The 26,889-nt window shown below is 39.2% G+C and overlaps 1 non-coding gene across 1 annotated transcript; it reads right to left on the bottom strand.

Moving 5' to 3' along the window:
• Positions 1 to 3,199: 3,199 nt before the first annotated feature.
• On the bottom strand, positions 3,200 to 3,306 carry LOC120252335. The gene has a single exon (XR_005533874.1). It is a non-coding gene; the product is annotated as a small nucleolar RNA R71 (small nucleolar RNA).
• Positions 3,307 to 26,889: the final 23,583 nt, after the last annotated feature.

The raw sequence follows: 26,889 nt of genomic DNA, 5'->3' as shown, positions 1-26,889 counted from the left end.
ATTTGCGCCTCATTCTTTATTTATTATTTCTATTTGCATTGGTTCTTATTTACATCACTATTGATTCATTTTCATTCTAGTTAAATAGCAATCTTTGTGTTTCTAAACACTATTTCTTGTGGATTCGACTACCCACTGATTGGGGTATTATTACTTTGATAAACCCGTGAACTTGCGATACACACGCAAAAGGGTGTTGTCAAACATTCAAATCGGAGGGGCACAAAGGCAGTCACACTCATATGTTCCTACTTGTGCAATGCTAGCAAAATCTTCGTCAAATGTGCTTTTATTGAAGACATGATTCAATCTACCAAATGAATGTGCCCCCATTCATGTGGCATCAATGAAAATTGTGGATTCGGGAGTAATTTGGCGAAGTACTGTTGTAGTTTATTGTAGCAAATTACTATAGTAGTTACTATTCATAGAGTGCTCGAAAAATTCGATTCTCGAAGATCCACATGGGTGTGTGGAAATTCTACACTCACACGTGGATGCTTGATTCCAGCCCTCTTTAAGTCGCGATTTGAGGCATTTTGAGGAATCCTTTTCCAATCTTTTTCCCTTCTTTTCCCCATCTTTGGAGGCGCTCACTCCTAGGTTTAGGAGAGGCTTTGACGAGGTTTTTGGAGTGATTCTACGGCCTACAACACCGCGTTCCTTCGGAAGATAGTTATTGGGGGAGCTTTCATCTACATCGATTCGGCGAGTTATGCCCTAAGCTTGACAAGGGAACCCTTGGAGAAGACGAGGTGATAAGTGCTTGTGCTATAAGAATGCGAAGAGTTTTTTTTTCCTTATGATGAGCATTACTTTTATCGGGTTTTAATGCTAATATATGTGTATTTGTGTTACTTTCATGCAGATAGGGTTATGAGGCCGAGTATTAGAGAAAGAAGCCAATGTGGATCGTAAATGCACCATTTGGAGGAAATCTTGAGAACGTTCAAATGCGAAAACATAAGTCGGGTTTGAAATGCTGGAATCTGTGCCAACCTCCTCGTATTCAAGTTAGCACAATGATTTGGACGGGCAAAAGGGCAGTCACATTCAAGCATTCCGGCTTGTGCATGTATAGCAAGATCTCCACCAACATGTCCATTATTGAAGAAGCAAAGCGATCTACGACGTAAACATGTGCCCATTTACGTTATCTCGATGAAAGCATGGATTCGGAGTGTTTCGGGCCGATATTGTAGCAGGTAATGTAGCAAAACTCTATTGTAGGTACTGTTTACAGCCGCCGGAAGAAGGATGAAAACAGAGAATCCACAAGGGCATGTGTTAATTCCATATGCCCATGTGAAAATCCACACGGGCACACACATGGGAGTGTGGATTCCTTATTTCAGCCCTATTTATAGCTGATTTAAGCCGCGATTTCAGGATTCTTTTCTCCATCTTTTCCCCAACTTGAGAGTGGATGGCAGCTAGAGTTTTGAGAAGTATTGGCTTGGGATTGGGAGAGGTTCTATGGCTCCGAAATCATGATCTATTTGGAAGAAGGTTAGTGGTAGAACTTTCGCCGGCACCGATTCGGCGAGGTGTAACCTAGGCCAGATAAATGACCCCTGGACTAGTAGAGGACTCTCCACAAGATCATCGTCATGACTATCAAGGTAGTTTTCTATGGATTTTTTGCTTTTACATTTGTTTTCATTGATTATCATTAGCTCTATGAAGAGCTAAACACCCTAGTTGGTACTTGGGTATTTGTTAACCTTAGAATGTACTCGTTTCATTGAACCTCTTTATTATGCTTTCAATTAATTGATGTTTTATTTGAGTTCCAATTTTGAATGCTTGATTATATGAATACTCACTTAGATTGACACTAGGGTTGAGAGTTCTTGTTGGTAACCCTTGTGAGTGAGTGACACACCACGAGAATTAGAGAAAGATAGATTGGAGAGGGTTGAGAGGGTGAGTCGAGAGGTAGCGGAGCGTCCCCTTTCCCCTCCGGTGTGATTTATTCTACCTCCATTTATTCAAGTTCTTTGTGTCATAGTAGAGTGAATGGTTTAAAGATGACCTCCCATTGGGGCTTAGTTGCGGGTGCAACGGAGCGAAGCATTGAAGTGATTTTATCACCTATGGCTTAATTGTGGCTAGGAACCTTCTACCTGGACCAAAAGGTTAGGTCTACATCTAGGAAGAGGATTTATCACTTGAAATCCCTAAAACTCATTGCAATTCTATACAAGTGCGAGGTTGAGAGGTTATTCAATTTCTCCATGACACATTATTGCTTTAGTTAGGAAGTATAATAGAGGGTTCTTGCACTTGAAACGATTGTCCTAGGCGGAATAATATTCGGGTACCCCATTTATATCGATTCCCTTATCTTCTCCTTTACTTGTGCTCTCTTTCTTGTTCTTTTACTTTCGTTATTTCACATCTTGTCACATATATCACTATTCATCTTTGAATTAGTTAAGAAACAATTTAAGTGTTTTTATTCCCTAGTCTCTGTGGATACGATACCCCACTCATATGTGATTTTATTACTTCGACAAACCCGTGCACTTGCGGGACATACGCAAGGGGCGTTCTCAAGTTTTTGGCGCCATTGTCAGGGAGTAGACGTTTAGAGATACTTTGGACTTTGTTTTCTTAGCTATTCATTCATTCATTCTAGTTATTTTTCTTTCTTTTTTGGTGCTGCTCCAGGATATGACCCGAAGGAACCCCTCAATATTTATTGATGGAGACCCTGAGCTTGAACATACACGTAGAAGAAAAAGGGGAAGAACATGTGCAAGAACAATCTAATCTACTTGATTTGGAAGTAGAAGAATCTGAAAACATGCCAGAACAGAATGAGCAATAGCGGACATTATTCGATTATGCTAGACCTTCAGTATTAGGGACACAATCGAGTATTGTGCGTCCCCCGATTATAGCTCAGAACTTCAAGCTAAAGCAAGCATTCATCCACATGTTGCCGTAATTCGTACAATTCAATGGTTTGTCCGATGAGGATCCAAACAGTCATATAGAGAACTTTCTCGAGGTGTGTGATATGCTTAAGATAAACGTGGTGACGGATGATGCCATCAAGTTGAAAGCCTTCCCATTTTCCCTAAAGGAGAGAGCGAAGCAGTGGCTACAGTCATTACCTAGAGCATCGATTACCACATGGGAGGAGATGGTAGAAGCTTTTCTGGCCCATTATTTCCCTCCCGAAAAATCTTCAAAGCTTAGGAATGAGATCTCGTCCTTTGTACAGTCAGAATTGGAGTCTCTATTTGAGACGTCAGAAAGGTTCAAGGAGCTCCTGAGAAAGGGCCCGCAACACGGATTCCCAAAGTGGATGATTGTTCAGACCTTTTACAATGAATTGAATCCGAGTACAAGGCAACTCTTGGATGAGGCAGCAGGAGGTACCTTAGGTAGCAAGACCCCCGGTTAGGCCCGTCAACTAATTGAAGAAATGGGGTTAAATAGCAACCAATGGAATGCTAGGGAGAAGAAAATGTGGACGGGCTCCATGAGATAGATAGAGTAACTTCATTGGCGGCTCAAGTGGAATCATTGAGTAAGAAGTTAGATCTTCTAATTTCGAATAGAGTGGTGGCCATGACTACTTGCACCGGGTGTGGTAGAGGACTGCTCCCTCTGATTGTCTGATCTCTATTGGTGATGCATCTTCGGTTAAGAATGTCGATTTTGTGGGTAATGCAATGAGTAACCAAGGGAATCCATATAGCAACACCTGTAATCCTGGTTGGAAGAATCATCCCAATTTTTCATGGAGCTACCAAGGTTCACAAAAGGCCATGGGGCCACCAGGTTTCCAACAACAACAAACCACAAACATGTAAAACAGAGTTTCAGGTTTGGAGACCCGAATGACTGATCTGTAGAAGGCCTTAACTAGGTTTGTGCAATCGTCAGATACAAGGTTTCAATTAGTCGAGGCTACACTTCACAACCACACTGCCTCTTTGCAGAATCTTGAAAATCATGTGGGGCAGATTATGAAGTCTCTATCGGAAAGGCCATAAAGAAACTTGCCGAGTAATACCGAGACCAATCCTAGAGAGCATGTGAAGGCGATCACTTTAAGAAGTGGTCGTGAGGTTGAAGGTAGGCTTCTGAGTGAGAGGACCAATGAACATGCACCCGAGGTTATAAAGGTTAAGGAGGGAGGAAGCAAAGAAAAAGAGGTGGCACCCCCATCTTTCAAGCAAAGAATCTCTTATCCCTCTAGATTGAAGAATAACCAATAGGATGAACAATACAAGAAGTTCCTGAGTGTTTTCAAGCAACTCCACATCAATATTCCTTTTGTTGAGGCATTGGCTTAAATGCCTAAGTATGCAAAATTCTTGAAGGACTTGTTGACTAACAAGAGGAAGTTAGAGGAGAGTGCTTCTGTAATCTTAGATGCTTCTTGACGGCGGTGTTGCAAAAGAACATGCCGAACAAGAATAAAAACCCGGGAAGCTTCATCATTACGTGTAATATTGGCAATTTTGGTGAAGAAATGGCATTGGCGAACTCAGGGGCCAGTATCAACATCATGCCATACACCTTCTTTCAGAAGCTAGGCTTGGACGACCTAGACCCACTTGGTTGACTTTGCAATTGGCGGATCGAATGGTGAGACATCCGAGGGGTATCATCAAAGATGTGCTTGTCAAGGTGGACAAGTACATTTTTAATGTAGATTTTGTGGTGCTAGACGCCGATGAGGATACGAGATGTACCTTTGATACTTGGAGGCCATTCTTGTGGACTTCAAGGTATTTGATTGACATGGACGGTGGGGAAGCTAAAAGTTGAGAGTTGGAGATGACAAGCTCACGTCATCGCCTTCTCGAAGTCATGTGGCATTCGCTTGATTTCGATGATGCTTTGTATTTTCTAGACACTCTTGATGAGGTTGTTGATGAATACATCCAGGAAATGTTCAATCCGCACCCTGCACGAGGGTTTGTTTCGACCAAGAGGTGGAAAAATAAAGAAGTTATGATGCTTGGTTCGACTGAAGAAGTACCATCTACTCCGGGGATCCTGAAGAAGATGCTTCGGAAGATGAAGAGGGCAAGGAGACATCATCGGAAACACTCCAACGCTATTGGAGATGGGTGTGAACCGACCAAATTAGATGCACCATTGCTAGGTGGTCCCAAGCCCGACAACTCCCCCTTTACCTTCAAGAGACTCTGTTCATCATGCTTTCAAGCTATGGCTAAGAGGGCAACCTTCATCTATGAACCCCCATGAGGTAAGACAAGGTATGTCTAGCTAAGTGACGTAAAACAAGCGCTTCCTGGTAGGCAACGCAAGTTTTTAATGTTTTTCTAGTTTTTAGTTAATATTTGCATAAACAAGGCTTTAAGTGTTGGTGTCTTGATTCTTGGATGCTTATGCTGTGATTTTTTTGTGGATATTATGGTGTTATCATGTTCCTAATCGTGTGTGGCGAAGAATCTTTGTCGTTTGAGAGTGTTTTTCGTGTTTTCTCTGGTTAAAATTGCATTGTTAGGCAGGCTTTGAATGTATATCTGTGTTCAGGAACTTTCTGTAGAGCCTGCAAAGTTTTATAAATATCCAGAGAAAACACACGCCCATGTGGAATTTCTGCACGGACGAGCATTTTTGTTCAAAGCTCATCCAGAGACAGCACAAGGGTGTGGACTCGCCCCTGTGAGCGACCTTGTGATTTCCGCACGCCCGTGGGTAATTTCCACGTGGGCGTGCATTTTCCTGCAGAGACTTAGCAAATTATCACTATAGCACACAGGGGCGTGGACTATCCCCTGTGGGAGAACCTGTGACAAACGCAAAGGCGTGGGTATTTTTCGCACGCCCGTGTGGATCTCTGCAAAAGAGCTCTCTGCATCCCAAGATGACATAGGGGCATGCGTTTACCCCTGTGGGTTGGGCTTGTGAATAGCCACGCCCGTGCGGAATATCCATACAGGCGTGCGAGACACTTTGATGATTCTCTTGGTTGGAAAGAGATGCCACAGGGGCGTGCGGCTGCCCCTGTGGGTCAGGCGGACGGGTGTGGGTATTTTCCGCGAGTGTTTTCCCGAGAGCCATAGGGGCGTGTGTCGGCCCTGTGAAGCTCTCTTGTGGAGATGCATGGTCGTGGGTAATTTCTGCACGTCCGTGTGGATGCGCAGAATTCCAAGAGATGTGAGTTTTTCTTTAAAATCTTCTTGAATTATCTTCTTCTTGACTTCCAATCACTCGAAGATCGACTATTGATCAGTCTCCTGGCTCACATATTGCTATTTTGGAGGATTTTCCAGTTAGTTTCCGTGCCGAATTTGAAGTTTTCATAGATATTTCATCGGTAAACCTTTTTACCTTCTCTTCTTCACAATTCTTGTTTTTAATAAATCAAAAGTCTTGAGTTCCATGAAATCAAAAGTTTTGAGTTCCGTTGTTTTAAGTTTTAATCTTGGAGCACTGATGTGTAACCATGCGGATTTGACGCCCCACATATCCACACGGGTGTGGGTAATTTTCACAGGCCCATGTGGAATTCTACAATACTATTTCTAGGGCTTTGTTGATTGTTTTCTTGTTAATTCTTGCAGATATGGCACCTCGTTCAAAGAAACATGAAGTTAAGCATCCCAGAGAGACCCCACCTGAGCTAGTACACATGGAGTTCTCGAATCCTGAGCAACAAGCTCGATTTGAGAGATTATCAGCACTTAGTTTTGGTTAGTCTTGCTTTATGGATTTGAGTGTGCTGAGAGATCGGAGGGATGATGAGCTAGCTGATGAGATTGATGAGATTCTAGCAGTGGGAAGCTGGAGAAGGTTATTGACTATCCAAGAGCCAGCTTTCTGTGCGTTGACGCTAGAGCTGTTGCCATCTTTCAAGTTTGATCAGCCATATGCGAGATTTGACACTGTGAATGCTATACAGTTCTAAGTATTTGGACATCCATTCTGCATGAGTGTCACTGAATTCTCCCTTCGTATGGGTTTGTATGATAAAACCTACACAGGTATAAAGGAGTATGGACGCTTGCTAACGGATTTCCCGAGCACAGTGACTCCATAGCAAGCATATCGAGTATTGTGTGGACATAGGCAATATGAACCAGGAGTGTCCAAGGCCACCAGTCTATCCCAGCTGAGCTACAAATACTTACACTCAGTTCTCAGCAGGTCTGTGTCCAGTCGAGGTTACAACACAGCTATTTTGAACAGGCAGGGCCTACTCTTTTTGTCCTCTATGGTCTACAATGTGTCGATTCACCTCAGGCACGTAGTGGCGGACGTCTTGAGGCACCATGGCCAATTTGCAAGAATAGGAGTATTATTCAATGGTCCCTATGTCACTAGACTCATCTTTGGGATTGGTATTCTGGATGCCATCCGTGGTGCCGAGAGGACGGTCGTGCTTTCGCCTCTTGGGATTGATAGGATTAGGATGATGGGGTTGGTGCATAGATGTGGGCCTAGAACATACATTCTAGCGACGCCTATTCCAAAGATCGTTGAGGGCAGAAGAGATGCAGTGGAGGGTTCAAGACAGGTTCCCGAACCTCAGTTTGCACCGATAGGGACAGGAGCACCCCTTTTCACCGTAGGAGACACTATGGCGTCCTTTACCTATTTTTCCTCCCTCTCGAGCTCTTGATCATTTTGAGAGCCTTGAGAGTGCTGTGGGTAAGCTTTAGTCCGAGCTCCCGGAGGTCCGGACTTTACAGGTTGCACGGTACCCGGGGCTGATGGCGCGTCTTGACATCGTACTGCAGCTATTAGAGTCCTCACCCTTTATCAGGAGACCGAGGACCCCTCCGGTATCACCACCACTATTTCCACCGTCGGAATATTATATAGTACCCGCAACACCAGCAGAGCTGACAGCGGACGATACGAACACTTGACTTTTTTTCATCATTTTTATTACTTTTTGTATTTCATTTTGGGACATGTATACTCAGAAAGGACTTTCCTTCCGAGTTTATTTTTGTTTTGTTGTCTTGAGTTGTATTCATTGCCTTATCTTTTATATACTCAAGTTGTTGTTTTTGTTTTATTGACCTTCACTGAACCCCCTCGTGTATGCGTGCAAATGGTCTTGGCATCATGGGAATTTAGACTTGTCATGGGCACGGACAATGGTGCTTTGGCACTTGGCCGTGTGTGCTTTACAAACCATTGGAACATAACTCCCAAGGATTTAGCTCCATCAAATGTAACACTAGAAGTCAGGGGAGTATTGTATTGATTGCTTCTCCCACATTTGTTCTTGATTGATATACATTATAAGTGAGATTGCATGTGTACATTGGGGACAATGTACAACTTAAGTGTGTGTGTGTGTGTGGGTGGTGGGGGAAGTTTCATAGTGCACACATCTCTTTTTATTTTTAATTTTTGATTGATATACTTGCTGACATAGCCAATGCAGGTCACCTTAGTTACAATGATTGTATTCTTGAGTTTAGGAGAATAATTTTTAACATTGAATGTCTTCATGCTCTAGTTTTTGCTTGAATTTATAGGAATTTTTGCCCGATTGACACTTGTTGCACTACTCACTCTTTCAACTCTTTTGGAAACTCATGTTCGATGTTAAAGGGATTAGTTATTTTTGTTTCTTTTGTTATTTGTGAAAAAAATAGTGAAATGAAAGAAAGAAGAAAATAGTTTTATTGTTTATTTGTGCTTGTTGGGTGGAAAGAGCTACTACCTATGAAGTATGAAGCTACTCTCATAAGTCGGATACTAGTTATGCCCTAATGAAAGAAAGAGCTATCTCATAGGATGAGTGAAAGCTACCACTCTGGTAGAAAGAGCTACCACATCAAAAGTATGAAAGCCAGCTTAGCGGCCACCTTGGAAAGGGCTACCTTAGAGGATGTGCGAATCTACTACCATCTTTGAAATTTTGTTACTGTTGTAGACAAATAAGTCCCTTGTACTTAGAACTTTGAGGAGTATATTTTGGGCTATTTTGAGTGAGTTCACACACTTACACGATTTCGGGTTTGTTATCCCTTTTGGTTCAAGTTTTTCGCTAGAATGCTCTCTTTGTATGCTTTGGCGAACCTAAGGTCAAGCACTTCCAATATTTCGGTCATCTATGGACATAATGTTTTAATATTTTCTTAAGGACAAGCAAAAGCTTAAGTGTGGGGGAGTTTGATAAGTGCTTGTGCGATAAGAATGTGAAGTGTTCTTTCCTTATGATGAGCATTACTTTTATCGGGTTTTAACGCTAATATGTGTGCATTTATGTTATTTTTATGCAGATAGGGTTGTGAGGCCGAGTATTCGAGAAAGAAGCCAATGTGGATCGTAGTTGCATCATTTATAGAAAATCTTGAGAAGGTTCAAACACGAAGACATAAGTCAGGTTCGAAATGTGGGAATGTGTGCCAACCTTCTCGTATTCAAGTTAGCATAACGATTTGTAGGGGCACAAGAGCAGTCACATTCAAGCATTCTGGCTTGTGCATGTATAGTAAGATCTCCACCAACATGTCCGTTATTGAAGAAGCTAAGCAATCTACGATGTAAACATGTACCCGTTTATGTTACCTCGATGAAAGCATCGATTCAGGAGTGTTTTGGCCCGGTACTATAGCAGAACACTATAGCAAACATTTTAGCAAAACTCTGTAGCAGGTATTGTTCGTAACCGGCCGAAGAAGGATGAAAACACAGAATCCAGACGGGCGTGCATTAATTCCACACGCCCGTGTGAAAAATCCACACGGGTGCCCACATGGGCCTGTGGATTGCTGATTTCAGCCCTATTTCAGGCCGATTTCAGCCCCGATTTCAGGATTCTTTTCTCCATCTTTTCCCTAACTTAAGAGTGGACGGTGGCTAGGGTTTTGAGAGATATTGGCTAGGGATTGGGAGAAGTTCTACGGCTCCGACATCGCGCTCCTTTTGGAAGAAGGTTAGTTGGATAGCTTTCATCGGCACCAATCTGGCGAGGTGTATCCTAGGCCGGACAAAGGGACCCATAGACAAGTAGAGGACTCTCCACTAGACCATCGCCATGACTATTAAGGAGGTTATCTATGGATTTTTTGCTTTTATATTTGATTTTATTGATAGTAATTAGCCCCATCGAGAGCTAAACCTCTTAGTGGGTACTTGGGTATTTATGAACCCTAGGATGTACTCGTTTCATTGAACCTCTTTATTATGCTTTCAATTAATTGATATTTTATTTGACTTCCAATCTTGAATGCTTGATTGTATGAATACTCCCTTAGAATGACACTAGGGTTGAGAGTTCTTGTTGGTAACCCTTGTGAGTCAGTGACACACCACAAGAGTTAGACAAAGATAGATTGGAGAGGGTTGAGAGGGTGAGTCGAGAGGTAGCGGAGTGTCCCCTTTCCCCTCTGGTGTGATTTATTCTATCTCCATTTCCTCATGTTCTTTGCAGTTATAGTAGAGTGAATGGGCTAAATAATGACCTTCTGCTGGGCTTAGTTGCGGGTGCAATGCAGTGAAGCATTGAAGTGATTTTAGCACCTAGGGCTTAATTGTTGATAGGGACCTTCTACCTGGATTAAAGGGTTAGGTCTATATCTAGGAAGAGGATTTATCACTTGAAATCCATAGAACTCATTGTAATTCTGTACGAGTGTGAGGTTGAGAGTTTATTCAATTTCTCCATCGGGACATGTATAGAGTTAGGCATGGTTGACCTTAGATTTGGGACCATGTATACAAGGATCTCCACGACTCATTATTGCATCAGTTAGGAAGTATAATAGAGGGTTCTTACACTTGAAACGATTGTCCTAGGCGGAACAATATCCGGCTACCCCATTTATATCAATTCCCTTACCATCTCCTTTACTAGTGCTCTCTTTCTTGTTCTTTTACTTTCGTTATTTCACATTTTGTCACACATATCACTATTCATATTTCACTTAGTTAAGAAACAATTTAAGTATTTTTATTTCCTACTCCCTGAGGATACGATACCCCACTCATCTGGGATTTTATTATTTTCGACAAACCCGTGCACTTACGGGATATACGCAAGGGCGCTGTCACGAGGCTACTACGCAAGACCATCGACATGGACTATTAGGGGGGTTTACTAATGGATTGCATGTTTTTATATTCGATTTCATTATTGATTGTATTGTGCTCCATGGAGAGCAAAACCCCTATTTTGTGCTTGGACTTGTAAACCCTAGGATGTATTTGTTTTCATTGACCTTTTATTATGTTACTTTAATTGATGTTTTAATTGAGTTCCAATCTTGAATACTTGCTGAATTCATTTTTCCTTAGAGTGACACTAGGATTAAGAATCCATCTTGGTAATTCTTGTTGATGAGTGACACACCATGAGGGTTAGACAAAGCTAGATTGAAGAGGGTTGAGAGGGTGAGCTGAGACGTAGCGGAATGTCCCCTTTCCCTTTTGGTGTGATTTATCCTACCTCCGTTTTCCAAGAGTTCTTTGTAGTCACAATAGAGTGAAGTGCTAAGAGAGGAACTCCACTGGGGCTTAGTTGCACAAGCAACAGAGTGAAACGTTGAAGTAATCCTTAGTGCTGGGGATTAATTGTGACTAGGGGTTTTTCACTTCGAACAAAGGGTTAGATCTATATTAGGGAATAGGGTTTATCATTTGGAGTCCTTAGAGCTTTATGTAACCTTGCACAGTGTAAGGCGTTGAGAGCATTTCTTTCCACTGAGACATAGAGTAGGGTTAGTCACGGTTGACCTTAGGTTTGGGACCGTGTGTTTAAGGATTTCCGCGACTCATTAAACATCAGTTAGGAGATATAATGATCGGTGTTACACTTGAAGCAATAGTCCTAGGGTGAGCAATGTCATGGTGCCCCCACTTTTCTATCTATTGCCTCTTCTATCATTTTATTGTGTCTCCTTCTTGTTCTTTTTATTTCTATTTGCATCGATATTGTTCACATCACTTTGAATCATCTTCACTATAGTTAAATAGTAATTCTTGTGTTTTCAATCACTATTCCTTATGGATACGACTACCCACTCACCAGGGTAATTATTACTTCAACAACTTGTGCACTTTTGGTACACACGCAAGGGGTGTGTGTCACCTAGTTGAAATAAAGGTTATTTAGTATTAGTTTGACTCCTGGAGACTTTGGGGCACTAATTTTAGGGTTTGTACACACAAACAAGAACTTTAAAGTAAAGTGTAGCCTTTTATCGAGCATTCTTGTTTGAACTAACCTTTGTTGTTATCCCTATGCTTAAGAATTTGCCATTCCCCAGAGACAAGAAGTACTGCACTCATCTTCTCATTTATTGAGTGATGTGAGATTGCTTGAGGACAAGCAAACATTCAAGTGTGGGGGTATTTGATGAGTGCATTTTATAACATATTCACTCATCCTATTTCCATTTATTTACTTGTATTTTAGGACAATTTCATCCATTTGAGGTGCTATTTTGGGTCTATTTGTTCCATATACAGAACCAGAGGTTCAAAGTAAATTGGAGTTAATTCGGTGGGTAACTGAGCATAAGAATCAAGTTTCCACTAAGTTTTAACACTGACACAGGCATCTCACGACTGTGCGCTATCCCCCTGAATACCCCAACCTATAGATGAACAAGGAAGTATTCAATTATGATCATGCCCTTAGGCCAGACACGGTCTCCGCATGACAATGTACGTTCTCCTAAAAATTTCAGCCTAAAGATAGTTTCTTCTTCACAAGGGCAGTACGTTCTCCGCATGATGTTTTGCATGCTTTGACTAATTGTTTTTAATGTCTACGGATTGTATAACTTGATGTATTTGATTTGCACATATGCTTTAGTAAAACTTGGTGTATAAATGACCATAGTTTTGATTGCTTATTGTGATTGAAAAACTTGATGTGTTTGAGATATTGATAACTGCTTGTGTATTAGTAATACGAAGTATTTTTTTCTTATGATGGACATTACTTTTATTAGATTTTAGCTCTAATATATGTGTATATGTGAACTTTCGTGCATAAAGAGTTGTGGCGCCAAATAAAAAAAGAAAGAAGCCAAAGTAGATTGTGATTGTACTTTGTTGATGAAGTCTTGGAATGAACAAATGTGAAGACACAAGTTGTGATCAAAGATATGTGAATGTGTGCCAACCTCCATGCGCTCAGGCAATTACGTGATTTGGAGGGGCACAAAGCAGTCACATTTATGTATTTGGACTTGTGCAATGTTAGCAAGATCCTCACCAATATGGCATTTTATTGAAGAAGCGATGTGATCTACGGCATAGACGTGTGCCCGTTTATATTGTCTCGATGAATAATGTGGATTCGGGAGTATTTTGGCAGGAGTACTGTAGCAGGTACTATAACAAATCACTATAGCAGTTACTGTTCACAGCCCGCAGAAAATCAAATTTCCATAAATCCACACGGGTGTGTGGAAATTACCCACACCCGTGTGGATGCCCGATTCTAGCACTTTATAAAGCCACGACTTGCACTGATTCGTTAATCCATCTTTCATCCTTCTTTCCATCTTTTCTCTAACTTTTGGGAGGCCTGCGGCTAGGGTTTAGAGGGGCTTTGGCAAGGATTTTGGAGTGGTTCTATGGCTCCAACACCATATTTCTCTTGGAAGATAGTTATTAGGGGAGCTTTCATCGGCACCGATCCGGCAAGTTGTGACCTAGGCTTGACAAGGGGACCTTTGAAGAGGACGAGGCTACTCCACAAGACCATCAACACGAATACCGACAGCGTTTTCCTTATGGATTACATGTTTTTACTCTCGATTTCATTATTGATTGTATCTTGCTCAATGGAAAGCTAAACCCCCTAGTGAGTGCTTGGACTTATAAACCCTAGGATGTTATTGTTTCATTGACCTTTTATTATGCATTCCTTAATTGATGTCCTTATTTGAGTTCCAATATTGAATGCTTGTTGAATGATTTATCCCTTACAGTGACACTAGGGTTGAGAGTCCATCTAGGTAGCCTTTGTGAATGAGTGACACAGCACGAGGGTTAGACAATGCTAGATTGGAGAAGATTGAGAGTGTGAGTCGAGAGGTAGCGAAGCATCTCCTTTCCCCTCCGGTGTGATTTATCCTACATCCATGTTTCTAGAGTTCTTTGTAGTCACAATAGTATGAAGTGCTAAGAGAGAAACTCCGCTGGGGCTTAGTTGCGTGAGCAACAGGGTGAAGCGTTGAAGTAATCCTTAGTATTCGGGGTCTAATTGTAACTAGGGATCTTTCACCTTGACCAAAGGGTTAGATCTATATATAGGAATAGGGTCTATCACTAGGAATCCCAAGAGCTTCTTGCAACTGTATACAGTGTGAGGTGTTGAAACTGAGCTATTTCTCTGCCAGGGCATAGTATAGAGTTAGTCACGGTTGACCTTAGGTTTAGAACCGTGTATTTTAGGATCTCCACGACTTGTTAAGCATCAGTTAGGAGACATAATAATTGGTTTTGCACTTGAAGCAATAGTCCTAGGGGGAGCAATGTCCGAGTGCCCCACTTTCTATCGATTGCCTTTCCTCTCATTTTACCGTGCCTCTCTTTCTTATTTCTTTTAGTCTATTTATATCAATTTTATTCACACTATCATTCATTTATTCTCATTATAGTTAAATAGTAATCATTATGTTTCTATTCACTATTCCCTGTGGATACGATACCCACTCACCTGGGATTTATTACTTCGACAAACCCGTGCACTTGCGGGTCACACGCAAAGGGCGTTGTCAAATTTTTGACGCCGTTGCCGGGAAATAAGCGTTATGGAAACACTTTGCACTTTGCTATTTAGCTATTCATCATTTATTCTATTTCACACTTTCTTATTTTGTCATCATTCTAATTTGTTCTTTTTCTTTGATTTCAGGAAAAATGATCGACATACCCGAATTATTTGACACAATCACGGGAATGGTTGAAAATATAGAACAGAAAGTTCAATTGTTTGTAGTACAATCTACTTCATGTTGTTCCCTGTAAGAGTAATTCACCATTAACCATCCCGTGGATGGAACAGTTGTTGATTACATTGACAAAATTCAGGATTAGAGTTGCGAGTTGGATAGTGTGTTGGATCAATTTGAAAAGTTTGCATTGGCATATATGAGCATTCCTTTGGAAGAAAGTTTGGAGAGAGTCCTTGCTCAGTTTGATTCCTCCTAAAATGAACGAAGACAAGAACTTTTCTCGTTGGGTATGTTAACTTCAGGGCAAAAAATCATTGAGATAGAGAATGTTGTTGTCATTGAAGACCATTCAGATGCACATGTACAACCCGGAGGAGGTAGAGAATAATCTTGAACAAGGGTCGAGAAAATTTTGAGGAAATTGATGATTGAAGGAAAGAAGATTACGACCATTAATTGAGGAACCATCCGAGTTAGAGCTGAAAAACTTTATTAGCACATTTTGGAATATGTCTTCCTAATGGAAGAATCAAAGCTACCCGATGATTGTGGCTTTTGAATCTCTCTCCAGATCAGAAGGACAAGCTTGTGAGCATGTTAAAAAAGCATAAATCTACCATTGCTTGGAAGATCCCTGCTATAAAAGGCATCAATCCCTCATTTTTCCACTCATAAGATCTTAATGGAGGATCAATTACAAGTCGGGTGATTCAACCTTAGAGAAGATTGAACCCTAACATGAAGGAAGTTGTCAAGGCGAGGTTGTAAAAACATCTAGATGCTGGAATCATTTATACTATCTCAGACAGTGCCTGGATGAGCTCAACTCAAGTAGTTCCGAAAAAAGAAAGAATGACGGTTGTCAGAACTGAAAAGAATGAACTAATTCAAACCACGAAAAATACTGGATGGCGTGTCTCCATTGACTACAGAAGGTTAAATGATGCAACTCAAATTACCATTTTTCGTTGCCATTTATTGATCAGATGTTGGAGCGTTTGGCAGGGCATCAGTTTATTGCTTCCATGATGGTATGTCAGGGTATTTTCAAATTCCTATAGCTCCAGAAGATAAAGAGAAGACGACATTTACTTGTCCTGATAGTACTTTTGCTTACAAAAGAATGCCTTTTGGGTTGTGTAACGCACCGGCGACATTCCAACGTTGCATGACCGCCATCTTTGATGATCTCTTAGAAGACATCATGAAGGTGTTCATGGTTGATTTTTCGGTGCATGGAGATTCCTTTGACATATGTTTAAGGAATTTGGAGAGAGTGTTAGTGAGATGTGAAGAGACAAATCTTGTTCTTAATTGGGGGAAGTGTCATTTTATTGTGCAAGAAGGCATTGTCCTTGGACATAAGATTTCCAAAGTGGAAATGGAGGTGGATAAGGCAAAAATTGAAGTCATAGAAAAGCTTCCTCTACCTGCAAATGTAAAAGGGGTTCATAGTTTCTTGGGCATGCGGGTTTTTACAGAAGGTTCATCAAGGACTTTTTGAAAATCACCAAGTCATTGACTACACTCCTTCAAAAGGAAGTTCCCTTTGATTTTGGGAATGACTGTCTGATAGCTTTCAAATTGTTGAAGGAGAAATAAGTGCAATCACCAATTTTGACCACACCAGATTGGAACGAGCCCTTTAAGCTCATGTGCGAACCAAGTAATTATGTTGTTGGGAAAGTTTTGGGTCAGAGGAAAGATAGGTAATTTTGACAGATCTATTATGCTTGTAAGACTCTCAGAAGTGATCAAGAAAACTATACAACCACCGAAAAAGAGTTGTTAGCAGTGGTGTTTGCTTTCAACAAGTTCAGACCATACCTCATCTTGTCTAGGGTCATTGTATTTACCGATCACTCGGCACTCCACTATCTTATGAACAAGGCTGATGTGAAACCAAGGTTGATTCGTTGGATCCTATTGTTGCAAGAGTTCAATATGGAGATAAAAGACAAGAGAGGAACTAAAAATGTGGTTGTAGACCATTTGTATCGATTAGAGGGGTGTGAAGGTCAAGAGTCAGCTAGCAAAGAGATTAATGATTACTTTCCCGAGGAACACTTGTATGTAGTTCAGAGTTCAGAATTAGAGGGCACTCCATGGTTCACAGATTTTGCAAACTACTTGTCAGGGTGAGTGCTCAAGTAGGACCTCATATTCTAGCAAAAGACGAAGTTCTTTAGTGATTTAAGTAATTACTTTTGTGTCAATCAATACTTGTTCAGCATTTGTATAGATCACGTAGTTCGAAGATGTGTATCAAAGGAAGAAGTATGAAATATTCTTGCACATTGTCACTACAGCCCAGTTGAAGGGCATTATGATTCAAGTAGAATGGCTGAAAAGGATTTGGCTGCCGGATTTTATTGGCTGACTTTATTCGAGGATGCACATTAGTTTATTCTTCGATGCGACAGTTATCAAAGGATTGGAAATCTATCATGGCATGATGAAATGCCTCAGAATCCAATTCAATTTTGTGAGGTATTTGATGTTTAGAGAATTGACTTTATGGGCCTGTTTCCAAAGTCTAACGGTAATCAATTCATTCTGGTTGTGGTAAACTATGTCTCTAAATGGGTGGAGGCTCAAGCTTTACGTACTAAAATGCTAGGATCGTTGTCAAATTTCTGAAGATGTTGTTCACTTGATTCGGGACCCCCCGAATTGTCATTAGTGATCAAGGGACTCATTTTTGAAACACTTAGCTTGAGAAAGTGTTGAAGCGCTATGGAGTGCATCATCACCTTGCTACCCCCTACCACCCACAGACGAGTGGTCAGGTGGAAGTCACAAATAGAGAGTCTAAGAGAATTTTGACAAAATCTGTAAAACAAGGAAAGGGGGATTGGTTGGAACGCTTGGATGACACACTTTGGGCTCACAGAACGGCGTATAAAACTCCAATAGGGACCAACCCCTATAACTTTGTATATGATAAATCGTGTCACTTGAGCATGGAATTAGAGCATAAAGCCTATTGGGCCATCAAGGCCATGAATTTTAACTTGAGCAAGTCGGGGAACACAAAGAATGCTTTATTTTAATGAGTTAGATGAATGGAGAATGAAGGCATATGAGAATGAAAGAATTTACAAGGAGAGAATTCGGAAGTGGCATGATAAGTATATAAAAAACCCGAAAGAGTTCAAGGTCGGTGATCAAGTGTTACTGTTCAACTCTCGCCTGAGGCTATTTTTGGGGAAGCTTAAGTCCAGATGGTTTGGGCCATATACTGTAACTAAGCTGTCACCCCATGGCGCTATTGAAAATTCTCATCTAGAGAAAGGTACATTTAATGTGAATGGTCATCGGCTAAAACCTTATTTTGGTGGCGAGGTAAGTAAAGGTAACAAGCAAGTATTCCTTCTTTGAGAGCCCCCGTGAGGTATGGCAAGGTACGTCGAGCTAAGTGACGTTAAACAAGCTATTCTTGTTAGGCAACCCAAGCCTTTACTGTTTTTCTCGTTTTAAGTTTAGGACTTGCATGAATAATGTTTTGAGTGTTGGTGTCTTGATTTTTTTTTACATGCAAATTGCAGTGTTTTTCTTGTGGATCATTGATGTTATTTTGTGCCTAATTGTATGTGGCAAAGTTTCTTGGTCGTTTGAGCATGTTTTTCATGATTCTCTTGTTAATTTTACATTGTAGAGGCAGGCTCTGAGTATGTATACATGTCAAGAATTTTCTGCAGAACATGGAGATTTTTCTAAGTTAACCAGAGAAGACACACGGGCATTTGGAAAGTCCACATGAGCGTGTGTTTTCTTTCAGAGCTCATCCCGAGAGGACATGAGGGCGTGTGTCTGCCCCTATGAAGGACCTTGTGATGGTCACATGCCCGTGTGGAATTTCCACACGGGCATGTGTTTCTCTGTAGATATTCAGAGCTCTATCTCGAGAAGACATAGGGGCGTGTGTGTCTGCCCCTATGTCTAATCCTGTGCGCTACACACAAGCATGGGTAATTTCCACACGCCCATGTGATTTCCTGCAGAGAAAACCTTGCCATCCCGAGAAGACACAGGGGTGTGTGGATGCCCCTGTGAGTACCCTTTTGAAGATCCACACCCTTAAGGTATTTCCACACAGGCGTGTGAAACACTGAGAAGAATTTCTCGGTTGGACAAAGAAGCCACACGGGCATATGGATGCCCCTGTGGGTCGGTGATAAGTGCTTGTGCGATATGAATACGAAGCGTTCATTCCTTATGTTGAGCATTACTTTTCTCAGGATTTTACACTAATATGTGTGTTTTTATGTGACATTCGTGCAGGTAGGGTTGTGAGGCCAAGTATGAAGGAAAAAAAGCCAATGTGGATTACAATGTACCGATTTTGGAGGAAATCTTGCTAAGGTTCAAACGAGAAGACATAGGTCGATGTGAGATACTAGAGTGTGTGCCAACCTCCTCGTATTCGAGTTGGCACATCCATTTGGAGGGGCACAAAGGTAGTCACACTCGAGCATTCCGACTTATGCACATAGAACAAGAGCTTCACCAACGTGCCTATCATTGAAGATGCAAGTGATCCACGACGTGAACGTGTGCCCGTTTGCGTTACTCCGATGAAAGTATGGATTCGGGAAGCAATTTAGGCGGATACTATAGCAGAGCACCGCAGCAATGGGGCAGAAGGTACTGTAGGAGCACTGTTCACAGCCGGCTGAGAAAACAGGAGTTCAGAGGATCCACACGGTCGTGTGGAAATTATCCACGCCCGTGTGGAAATTCCCCACGGGTGCGTGAAGCATCCACACCCGTGTAGTCGCCCGATTCTAGCCCTATTTAAAGCCGAATCAGCCCCGATTTTATTATTCTTTTCTCCATCTTTTCCCCAACTTGACAAAGGGCTTCGGCTAGGGTTTCGAGGGGTATTGGCCAAGGTTTTGGAGAAGTTCTACGGCTCCGACATCGTCATTCCTTAGGAAGAAGGCTGGTTGGGGAGCTTCCGTTGAGGCGTATCCTATACCGGACGAGGGAATCCTTGGATGACGAGTAGAGGACTTTCCACACGACCATCGACACGACTATCAAGGGGGTTTTTTATGGATTTATTGCTTTTACATTCTATTTCTTTGATTGTACTTAGCTCCATGGAGAGCTAAACCCCTAGTGGGTACTCGGGTATTGTGAACCATAGGATGTATTTGTTTCTTTGAACCTCTTTATTATGCTTTCAATAAATTGATATTTATTGTGAGTTCCAACATTGAATGCTTGATTGTATGAACATTTCCCCTAGAGTGACACTAGGGTTGAGAGTTCTTGTTGGTAACCTTGTGAGTGAGTGACACACCACGAGCGTTAGACAAAGCTAGGTTGGAGAGGATTGAGAGGGTGAGTCGAGAGGTACAGGAGCGTCCCCTTTCCCCTCCGGCTTGATAGATTCTACCTCCGTTCCTTGAGGTTTTTGCGGTCATAATAGAGTGAATGGGCTAAGGGATGAACTTCCGCTGGGGCTTAGTTGCGCGTGCAACGGAGTGAAGCGTTGAGGTGATCTTAGTATCGAGGGCTCAATTGTGGTTAGGGACCTTCCACCTTGACCAAAGGGCTAGGTCTATAATAAGGAAGAGATTTATCACTTGGAATCCCTAGTGCTCATTGCAACTCTATGCGAGTGCGAGGTGTTGAGATTGTTCGATTTCTCCTCCGGGACATGTATAGAGTTAGGCATAGTTGACCTTATATTTGGGACTATGTAATTAAGGATTTCCATGACTCACCATTGCATTGATTAGAAAGGATAATAGAGGGTTCTTGCACTTGAAACAATTATCCTAGGCGGAGCATTATCCGGGTACCCCATCTTTATCGATTGCCTTACCCCTTCTTTACTTTTGCTCTCTTACTTGTTGCTTTTATTGTTAAGAATTGAATCATTGTCACACTCATTATCATTGATCTTTTACATAGCTAAGAATTGAATTAAGTATTTTTATTCCCTACTCCCTGTGGATTCGATACCCTGTCACCTAGGATTATTACTTCGGCAAACCCGTGCACTTGCGGGATATACGCAAGGAGACCTTGTCAGTCGGGCACATGGGCGTGGGGAATTTCCACACGCCCATGTGAATGTTCAGAAATCATAAGGCCGCAACTTTCTTTACAAACCTATTGAGCCTTTCTCACTATCACAATGCCAAACAATCGGAGAACATCCTCTCGTACTTTCCCGACTTCTTACCATCATTCCAGATGGTTTTCACTCAAGTTTTTCGGCCGTTCTTAAGTCTTTCACCTTTATATCGTCGGTACATCCTTATTCCCTCTTTTCTTCGTCAATCATGTCTTTAAAGTGATTAAACTGTTGAATGTCATTTTGTTTCTTTGATTAGATGGTTTATGCATGCTTAGAAATAGTTTAGAAACATTGTGGAGATGTATTTGTGGAATTTTGGTAGAAGGGTTGTGCAGCTTTAACCCGCCGTGGATCCACACGGGCGTGTGGAATTTCCACACAACCGTGTGAATTCCTGCAGTATGGATTTATAACTAAGCTTGATTGATTTCCTTTCAAATCTTGTAGGCATGGCCCCTAGGACAAAGACGCCAACCAGCAAGCGTCCTCTAAAGCACTCTTCAGAACCCGAGCATATAGAGTTAACTATACCCGAGCACAGGGCTCGGTTTGAGTATCTTTCCAAGCTTAAGTTAGGTCAGACATGGTTCCCAGTTTGGAGCGCTATGCATGGGATACAGTTGGCTGACGATATGGCAGATGAGACTAAGGAGATGTTGGCCGTGGGCAGTTGGCGTTGACTGCAGAATATTTGTGACCCTGCCATCCGGGTACTAACATTAGAAGTATTAGCATCGTTTGAGTTTGACAGATCATACTCCAGTTTTGACAGTGGTAACGCCATACAGTTTAGAGTCTTCGGGCATTATTATAGTATGAGCATCACACATTTCTCGATTCATTTGGGGTTATACGATGAGGAATTCACTGCCAGAGAGGAGTACGAGCAGCTCCCTACAGATTATCCAGGTAGCTTGACTCCTTAGCGTGGGTATCGAGCATTAAGTGGCTTTGGTTAGTATGAGCCGGGGATGTCGAAGGCAACTTGTTTGTTTCGGCCGAGCTACTGATACATGCACACCATCCTGAGCAGATAATGAATGCCCGCAGTGATAGTACATGTGTTCTACGCTGAAAGAAGCTTCTTTACTTATATTCCATTGTACAACGCCAACCAGTTCACCTTGGCCACGTACTAGCAAAGTACCTTAGGCATCAGCGTCAGTCTGTCAGGATCGGTGCCCTCTTCTCCGGCCTATACATCGCTAGGCACATCATCGGAATGGGTATATGGGACTCTATTAGAGGGGCCGAGAAGCCGATCATACCTAGTCCCCTGGGTATAGAGACGATTAGATAGATGGGGATGCTATACAGGTATAGAGACGATTAGACAGATGCGGATGCTATTAGATGGGCCGAGAAGACTAATCAAAATTGTAAACATAGGATTAGGTTTTTGATTGGAATATATAAGACAGTAAGAAAAGAAAACATAAGATTAGTAATTTCATTAAAAAATAGGACCCATCATAAAAAAAATGTAGGATTAGTGTTTTCATTTAAAAATATAAGACATTCGGAAAAGAAAAAAACATAGGATTTGAGTTTTGATTCAAAAATAGTAGACATTCCCAAAAATAACATAAGATTTGACTTTTGATTCAAAAATAGGAGGTATTCCGAAAAGAAATTATAGGATTAGGGTTTTGATTGAAAATAGGAGACATTACTATAAGGAAAACATAGGATGAGGGTATTGATTAAAAACTGAAGAATGGGGGGCATTTCTAAAAGAAAACATAGGATTAGTGTTTTTATGCAAAAATAGTAGATATTTTTAAAAAGAAAACATATGATTTGGGTTTTGATTTAAAAATAGGAGCCATTCCGAAAAGAAAACATAGGATTAGAGTTTTTATTGAAAAATATGAGACATTATGTTAAGAAAACATACGATTATTGTTTTGATTGCAAAAGTAGGAGGCATTCCCAAAAGAAAACATAAGATTATTGCTTTGATTGAAAAATAGGAGACATTACTGTGATAAAAAACATAGGATTTGGGTTTTCAATTTTATTTTCTTGAATAAAAACATAGGATTATTTTGAAAAAGAAAACATACGTTTAGGATTTTGATTGAAATGTACTAGAAATTCTGAAAAGAAAACATAAGATTAGGGTTTCCATTAAAAAATAGGATGCATTCCAAAAAGAAAACATAAGATTAGGGTTTTGATTAAAACATATGAGACATTTCTATAATTGGAGCCACTCTAATTATATAATGTCCTCATATTAGAATGGCTACTATTTTTGACTCAAGACAATAATCTTATGTTCTCTTTTTAGAAATGTCTCATTAGGGTTTTGATTCAAAACTAGAAGACATTTTTAGAAAAAATAAAATGATTAGGTTTTTGATTAAAAACAAAAATTTAGCTGACATTTTGAAAAGAAAACATAGGATTAGGTTTTTACTTGAAAAATAGGAGACATATCGAAAGGAAAACATAGGATTATGATTTAGAATAAAAAATAGGAGGCATTTCAAAAGGACAACAAAGGATTAAGGTTTTCATTCAAAACTAAAAATAATAGGAGAAATTCGAGAAATAAAGCATAGGGTTAAGGTTTTATTAAAAAATTGGAGACATTCTGAAATGAAAACATAGAATTAGGGTTTTGATTGAAAACTGATAAATGCGAGACATTTCGAAAAGAAAACATAGAATTAGTGTTTTGATTGAAACATAGGAGACATTGCAAAAAGAAAACATACGAATAGCATTTTAATTTAAAAATAAGAGACATTCCGAAAAAAAAACATAGGATTAAGGTTTTTATTTAAAAATAAGAGACATTGTGAAAAGAAAAACATATGATTAGGGTTTTGATTAAACAATAGCAGACATTACCAAAACAAAAGATTGGATTAGGGTTTTGATTTGAAAAAATGAGGCATTCCAAAAAGAAAACAATTTATTAGGGTTTTCATTCAAAACAGATAAATAGGACACATTAACAAAAGAAAACATAGGATTAGGGTTTTATTTCAAAAATAGCAGACATTCCAAAAAGAAAAAGAAAAGATTAGGTTTTTAATTGAAAAATAGGAGACATTTCAAAAAGAAAAACACAGGATTAGGGTTTTGATTCAAATATAGTAGGTATTCCGAAAAGAAAACATACAATTAGGCTTTTGATTGAAAAATAGGAGATATTACAATTAGAAAACATTGTATTCGGGTTTCCATTCCATTATAGTAGAGATTCCGAAAAGAAAATATAGGATTAGGTTTTTGATTGAAACATAGTAGGCATTCCGAAAATAAAATATAGAATTAGGGGTTTGATTGAAAACAATGAGAAATTCCATAAATAAAACATAGGATTTGGGTTTTGAATAAAAAAAAAACAAGCATTCTCAAGAAAAAACATTAGATTAGTGTTTTGTTTAAAAAATAGCAGGTGTTAAAAAATAATACTTAGGATTATGGTTTTGATTAAAAATTATGAGACTATAAGAAAAAGAAAACATAGGGTTCAGATTTTGTTTGTAAAATAGGAGAAATTTTTAAAAGAAACAAAGGATTAAGGTTTTGATTCAAATATAGTAATCATTCCAAAAGAAAAACATAGGATTAGAATTTTGATTGAAAAATAGGAGACATTACTATAAGGGAAAATAGGATTAGGGTTTTGGGTTTTGTTTGAAAAATAGGATACATTACTATAACAAAAAATAGGACTAGGGTTTTGATTGAAGAAAGGAGACATTACTATAAGAAAACATAGGATTAGGGTTTTGATTGAAATATAGTTGGCATTAGGAAAAAAAACATAGGATTAGGGTACTCATTCAAAAATAGTAGACATTTTAAAGAGAAAACAAAGGATTAGGGCTTCGATTCAAAATATGAGACATTACCAAAATAAAACATAGGATTATTGTTTTTATTAAAAAATAGCAGAGATTCCAAAGAGAAAAATAAGATTTGGATTTTGATTGAAAAATATGATGCATTCCAAAAAAAAACTTTGGATTAGGGTTTTGGTTAAAAAATATGAGGCATTATGAAAACAAAACATATGATTATTGTTTTGAATCAAAAATAGCAGATGCTCCCAAAAGAAAACATGAGGGTTTCGACTCAATAATAGGACGCATTTCAAAAAAAAACCTAGGATTAGGATTTTGATTGAAAAATATGAAACATTCAAGCATAGGATTAGTGTTTTGATTGAAAGATAGGAGGCATTACTAAACAAAAACATAGAATTAGGGTTTTGATTAAAAAACAAAAGTAGGGTATAATTGCAAAAGAAAACATACTACTATTTTTTTTATTCAAAAGTAGCAAAAATTCCCAAAAGAAAACATAAGATTAGGGGCCTCGATTAAAAAATAATAGGAATTTTGAAAACAAATATAGGATTAGGATTTTAATAAAGAAATAATTGGCATTACGAAAAGAAAACATACAATTATCAGTTTTGTATAAAAAACCATAACCCATGTTTTCTTTTCAAAACTGATAAATAATAGACATTAAAAAAGAAAACATAGGATTTCGGTATTGTTTGCAAAATAGGAGACATTTTGAAAATAAAACATAGGATTACGGTATTGATTCATGTATATTAGGCATTCTGAAAAGAAAATGTAGGATTAGGGTTTTGAGTGAAAAATAGGAGACATTACTATGAGAAAACATAGAATTAGCGTTTTGATTCAAAAATAGTAGACATTCCGAGATGAAAACATAGGATTAGGGTTTTCATTTAAATATAGCAGGCACTAAGAAAAGAAAAAATAGGTTTACAATTTTGATTGAAAATATGAGACATTTCAAAAATAAATCTTTGGATTAGGGTTTTGAATAAAAAATAGTAGACATTCCGAAATAAGATTGGATTAGGGTTTTTGAATGAAAAATAGGAGACATTATTATAAGAAAACAAAGGATTAGGGTTTTGATTAAAAACTAAAAAATAGGGGACATCTCTATAAGAAAACAAATGATAAATTTTTTTTATTAAAAAATGGCAGACATTCAAAAAAGAAAACTTAGGATTAATTTTTTGTTTCAAAATAGGAGACATTCCTAAAAGAAAAGAATGGATTAGTTTTTGATTGAAAAATAGGAGCAATTACCAAAAGAAAACAACTGTTAGGGTGTTGATTCAAAACAGATAAATAGGAGACAATACGAAAAGAAAACATAGGATTAGAGTTTTGATTCAAATATAGTTGGCATTCTTAAAGAAAACATAGGATTAGGTTTCCGATTGAAAAATAGGACACATTAATGTAAGATAACATATTATTAGGTTTTTGAATAAAAATTGTACACATTGCAAAAAGAAAATATAGAATTAGCGGTTTGAATAAAAAAATAAGAGATATTACTATAAGAAAACAAAGGATTTCGGTTTGGAATGAAAAATTGGAGACATTACTATAAGAAAACATTGGATTAAGGTTTTGATTAAAAAATAGTAGACATTCAGAAAAGAAACATAGGATAAGGGTTTTGATTGAAAAGTATAAGACATTAAAAAAGAAAACATAGGATTAGGGGTTTGATTCAAAAAAAGTAGACATTACTATAACAAAACATTTGATTGTGGTTTTGATTAAAGAATAGTAGCCATTCCGGAAAGAACACATACAATTAGACGTTTTATTTAAAAAAAAAACATCGGAATAGAGTTTTGATTAAAAATTAGCAAATATTCCCAAAACAAAAGATAGGATTACGGTTTTAATTCAAATCTTAAAATTAGGACACATTTCGAAAAGAAAACATAGGATTAGGGTTTTGATTAAAAAATAGGAGACATTACGAATATAAAAGAAAGGATTATTGTTTGGATTCAAATAGGTTAATTTTTTTATTCAAATATGGTAGGCATTCCAAAATGAAAACATAGTATTAGGGTTTTATATCAAAAATAGGAGACATTACTCTAAGAAA

Source organism: Dioscorea cayenensis, chromosome 20, assembly GCF_009730915.1.
Source record: "Dioscorea cayenensis subsp. rotundata cultivar TDr96_F1 chromosome 20, TDr96_F1_v2_PseudoChromosome.rev07_lg8_w22 25.fasta, whole genome shotgun sequence".
NCBI classification, from domain to species: Eukaryota; Viridiplantae; Streptophyta; class Magnoliopsida; order Dioscoreales; family Dioscoreaceae; genus Dioscorea; species Dioscorea cayenensis.
This window is presented reverse-complemented; position numbering and strand designations above follow the sequence as displayed.